The following is a 6,000-nucleotide window of genomic DNA, read 5'->3' as shown; positions in this document are numbered from 1 at the left end:
GCGGTGGTCCATCCCCGAGGGAGTGGTGGGGCAGAGGTCAGGCACAGATGCAGCCAGCAGTGTCCCCAGCAGTGGGGCTGAGAGCAGGCTGATGCTGACCCAGCAGGGCCAGCAGAGGACAGAGGGCACCAGACAAAGGCATGAGCCCTGACGCCTTGTGATCACACCTGAAAATCACACCTAAACCCAGGCTTTTCTCTGAACTCCCTCCACGTTGGTTTTGGTTTCAGCTAGCCTGGCTCAGATTTTTGCTGCTTGTAGTTGAAAATGTCCTACCCGATGCTGATCTAGTGCACTAAGTGTAATTTTCACAGGTCATCGTGGAAGCTTCTGTCCACCACTGTCCTTCAAATATTTGAATCTCTGTGAAGTTTGGTGATGGAGTGAAGTATGTGAATTCCCAGAAGGGCAGGTGTGACTGATTGTACTCGTACACTTTTCCTTCGGTAGTTACACGTGTCACGGTGACTTCCGTTTATTGCTGCAGCATTGTTTCTACATCAGATATGACTACAGTTTCCATTAGAGGACTCTGGTGGCTCATTGTCTCTTGTGTTTTCCTCTCTATGCTTGTGCAACGCATGTATCAGTGAAAAATAGAGAGGGTTCTTTTTTTTTCTCCTAATCTTTTTAGGGCCGTGCCCATGGCATATGGAAGTTCCCAGGCTAGGGGTTGAGTTGGAGATGTAGCTGCTGGGCCTACGCCACAGAAACAGCAATGTCAGATGGTTAATCCACTGAGCGAGGCCAGGGATTGAACCTGCATCCTCATGGATACTACTTGTGTTTGTTACTGCTGAGCCACGACAGGAACTCCTAGAGAGGGTTCTGATTGTATGTATCAGATGCTTGTGTACCTGTGCCTGAATATAATTATTTAGAAAGGGGCCTGTGAAGAGGCATCATATACTTACAAATCAGATTAATTTGGCATTAATCTGATATTTATTTAATATTTCATTCAATCATTATTTATTTCTCCATTTAGTCAATCATGATTAAACACATCTTTATAGACAAATGATAACCTGAAATACAGAATTACCGTGAGAGCTAGGAGACTCTCTATGATAGATCGATAGTCAGATAATGAATGTATAGATATGCATGCAGATCCATATCTATAGTTATATCTGCATTTATCGATGATACTGAAGCCAGTCAATGGAGTTTCTTCTGTGGCACAGTGGGTTAAGGATCCAGCATTACTGTAGCTATGGCTGAAGTCACATCTGTGGCTTGGATTCGATCCCTGGTCCAGGGACTTCCACGTGCCATGAGTGTGGCCCCCCCACCCCAAAGATAAGCCAGTTGCTTTCTATGCTCTGCACATCTCACTCCTTTAATTCCACTCATCCTAAACTCCTGCAAGTGTGTCCAATGTGGATGCAGAGGTGAGGACTGAGAGCTCAGGGGTGGGGGAAGGGACGGGCAGGCCCAGGCAGAATAGTCTTAGGAACTGGAGACAAACAAAGCTTTCTGGATTTCCAGGCCCAGGGCAGAGGCACACGGGTGCGAGGGTGGAGGGTGTCTGATGAAGACGGTGGGAGATTCCTGCCATTGACCTGGTGCTGGTCTGACTGGTAACTAGATTTTGTTTTCAAAGTGAAGGGCGTTAAAACCAGCCTTTCCATTTCAATTTTATCATCATCAATTCATATGTCTGTATTTATTTGCCTTCTTAATTCATAGTGGGTCCTTCCTGAAGTGTGTGATTCTCCTTTTGACTTTTTCTTCACCCACAAGGGGAAAACATGTCGAACTCGAATGAGCAAAAACAGTCACCAAGAGTGTCCTGCAGACTATTCAGCAGCAGGACTTGGTTCAATATGCCCCCTACCCTCGCAGGCGGGTCTACGATTTGGGATAAAGACACCTCACGCATTTCGTCGTCTTATGACGGCTTTTCACAGAGAAGCTTTATTTTAAAAATGTCATGATTATATGTATTTTTGTTTTGTTTAGTAAACATGATTAATAAATAGGTCATTGGCGACACACTCCACATTCTGTGTGTGTGTCCTATTAAGGGCATTTTATGAAGTGCTTATGAACCTATAGAACCCTACCTATAGTGTAATCTAGAGCTGTGTACTGTTACATTTTTCCAAGTAGATGCTGTGTTAATCAGTCAGCTAAAGAGAGTGTCATCTCTCCCCCCCAGAGACATGTGTGTTTAAAACTATCACTCCTATATTTCTCCTTATTTCTTAATTTACCTCTGAAAGTTATTTTTATATTGGTATTTACACGTATCTTATTAGAACAAACGTTAGTCACCAGGAGACTGAGCAGAGTTTAAATTGGTACCAAATGTTACATAATCAAGAAATACATTTTTTTTTGTTTCAACCATTATACAAATTTAGATTCCACAGACAGCTAAAATACCTTGGCTTTGCATTTTGACTTTATACTGTAATGGGTAGAATTTGCATTGGGTGACTCTATGTTATATTAAACTTAGGTTTCAATCATTAACTATTTTAATTACAAAGGAAATTGTAGCCAAGCATTCCTTTTTTTTGGGGGGGTGCATCCACAGCATATGGAAGTTCCTAGCTCAGAGATCAAACCCAAGCCACAACAGCGCCTCAAACCAAAGCAGTGAAAATGCCCCGTGCCGTACAGTAGGTGCCCACCCATTCTCAATGTCATAGTTGGCATCTACCAGTATTCCTTTTTATTGCATCTTTCCAACAGCAGTTCTATCCACACAGGTCCAGCCACTTGATTAAGTAAATTCACAGGAAAGTTGTTCCGATTCCTAATGTCTGAGGAAAGAGCTTAAACAAATGTGGGGAGCTGGCGGCTTGGGGAGAAAGAACAGAATGGCTTCTCTGGGGAGGATGACTCATGAAGCCATCCTCACCCATTTGCAGAGGCTGGGGTACTCTGATGCCATCTTTGGTGACTCGGTCTCTAGAGGTATATGCCTATGTATTAAATTTGTCAAGCGTGTCTGAATATCTGAATATAATCTCCATTAGCTTGGTCATTCCATGTCACTGGGAGGTCCCCAAGTATAACTTCTGGAGCTTCTTACGTAATCAATGTTTGCGCTGACCTGTCGTTGAACTGCTGAACTTGGTTCAGGGCATTAACTGCAAAGCCTGCATGGGTCCCTGAGGTCTGCAACCCAGAACCTGACTGCGATATAGGTTGTTTGAATCTCACTTCAGCAAACGGGGTAGCAAGAGAGACCAGCACTGTCTGCAGAGGCTGAGGTGCCCTGAAGCCACCGTCCTGGAGACAAGCCCATGAGGCAGGTGACGAGGGCGCTGGGTCTAACAGACAGTCATGAAGATGCCAGTATGTGACCAGGGGGCTGTGGCTGGAGGGAGAGTGATACCCAAATATTACTGGGTAGGGGTTTGATCGACTTTGAATACACTTGTGAATGACAAAAAAGAAGTAATGTTTAAAAGTAAAGTTGTTTTGCTGCAAAAGAGAAATTGTGTAAGGAGGTGGTCCCTGGCTCATCTGTGATCGGCGATGAGCACAGGGTAGCTTGGCTGCTTGTCCACAAGAACAGGCAGAAAAGCAAATCTGGGGAGGGGGCATTTAGACTATAAGTATTCAGAGTTTTTGAGGACTCTCCTAGAGTGTTGGGTCTGGCCAAGGTCACTCTAAATCTCTCTGAAGACCTTGGGGCGTTATTCCAACCTGGATCAGGTGAATCTCTGCTCAGCAGTGGTGAAAACTGTGCAGTGTCCCCAGGAGGAACCTCTTGCCTGTCAACACCAGCATCTTTGCTCCTTAGCAATGTGCTTTAGCAACAAGGGACTTTTGTGCTGGCAGCTGGATGTCCACTAGCTGAGCTCTCGCTCCGAAAATCAACTCTTAGAAAGTTACACCTTGAACTAAACTTGGGCTTTATTCTTTTCATCTCCCCCTCACTGGAAACCACGGTGAAATGAATTCATCATTGGTTTGGAATATGTTATGGTAGGTATTCTTTATTGGCTTATTAAGAGACATCATCCTGTATGTTCCTGGCTTGTGAAATGATTAGAATTCCCACAGTGAGCCTGTGTTAAATAAAATATTGGCCAGGGCCATTTCAGTCTCTGCGCATATTTTACCCTGAAACAAAGCAAATTCATAACCTGATTCACATGGTGAGCAAGAGGTAAATCCACAGAGCACTGAGGAAGCCTCCCGCCCCCCCAAAAAAGGGGAGCACTTACTCTGGTTGCTGGGGAAATTTCCCAGAGGATGAATGGGGAACTTGAAATAAGAATCAGCGATATTCAGGAAACTAGGAAATTTCCGTGTGTGTGTGTGTGTGTGTGTGTGTGTGTGAGATGGGTTGAGGTGCTGCAGAGTGAAAACTGAATTCTAGAAGCAGGGAACTCTCCCCAGGCCGTAGATGTGACACTGAGATTAAAGTCACTAAACTGTAATGTTACAAACTCATCGTCAGAGTATTTAAAGGCGTCACGCACACACATGTCCTGGTGCTTCATGACGGGGAGGCGATTTGACAGCCCAGATACTCAGCCTGAGGCCTCTTTCCTCCAAAGTGCCTTTAACCCCCTCCCGTTGCGGAAGCTTTCTGGAAACGACACCGACCATGACACCACGGAGAAAATGCAGATGCATAGACAGACCAGGCTCAGAGTGGAGACAGAACGCGGCAGTTACCAGCCGTCATTGAAAGTAAACGTTAAAGATGAAGTGTTTACACATTAGGAGGGGATGCGGGTTTAAACTAAGCAATGGTTGCTTTACAGTCAACCATGCATACTCTGACAGCACCAAACCACAGGATGTAAGAAGCTGAGAGCCCTGAGAAGAGACTCAGCAGAGGGAGCTCTCCTTTGCCTCAGGAATTACAGGCCCTGGGGGTTCCTGAGCAGGTGGATTGGGAATCAGATGCCAAAACCCATTACTCAGCATCCACTGTTGGCAAAGAAACCATCTGACTGTGTCCCTGCTGTTGGTGACTCTGGCTGAAAGGGGAAGTGTTCGCGGGAATTAAATCCAGAATGAACTGAAGAACCGTTGGCTGCTCTAACGCATCTGTGAATAAGCATCTGTGTTTCCGAGATGAAGGGAGGTCTGGGTAGGAAGAATTAAATGGAGCACGTCTCCTGTATGTCAAGAGATGGCTGGTTTTGTGCGGGAGATCTGAAATCTCTCATGGAATCAAAGGCACCTGGAGGGTGGGTGCCAGCATTGAAGGACAGGGCAGGAGGAGGGCAGCCTGAAGCCCAGAGGCAAGTTCTTAAGGGTAGAAGGTGGTTGCTGAGAAATTCTTCAAGCTGGGGAACAAAAGTTCCCTTTAATAATGACACTTGGAAAAAGGAAATGAACATGAGAGTATGTGGTGATGGTAATAAAAAATGAGCACTATTTGAACATTTTATGCATTCTGGGGCTTTCCAGAGTGTTAATTTCGTCCAGCAATAGCACTAAAATGATATAGAGAAGATCTTGGCGGCTGTGAATGACAGAAACCGAGCTTTGACTGGTTCAAAGAGAGACGATCATACTAAGGGAAGTAAGTCAGAGAAAAACAAATACCATAGGATGTCACTTACAAAAATGTGGAATCTAATAAAAATGATACAAAGCACATATTGACAAAATAGAAATCAAATGTAGGGTTAGCAAAGGGGAAACTGTGGAGTGGATAAATCGGGGATGCGATTGGCATATAGCATAGGGAAATCTACTCAACATAATGCAATAACTTATATGGGGAAAAAGAATAGAGGTCCTGTGTGTGTATGTATAACGAATCACTTTCCTGTGCATCTGAAACTAACACAACATTGCAAGTCAACTCTACTCCAATAATTTTTTTAAAGAGAAGGAAATCAGATTATTAAAAATTTAGAAACAACTACTATTTATTTACCACAGCATAATGATAACTTTGATTTAAACAGTTCATACTGTATGCCAGGCTCTGTTCTACGTTTTTGCCTCTTTAACTTGTTTATTTTTTACAACCACCCAAGAGGTGGGTCCAGGTGAAAAACCAGGCCCAGA

The sequence above is a fragment of the Sus scrofa genome, chromosome 3, assembly GCF_000003025.6.
Source record: "Sus scrofa isolate TJ Tabasco breed Duroc chromosome 3, Sscrofa11.1, whole genome shotgun sequence".
In the NCBI taxonomy this organism is placed as follows: Eukaryota; Metazoa; Chordata; class Mammalia; order Artiodactyla; family Suidae; genus Sus; species Sus scrofa.
This window is presented reverse-complemented; position numbering follows the sequence as displayed.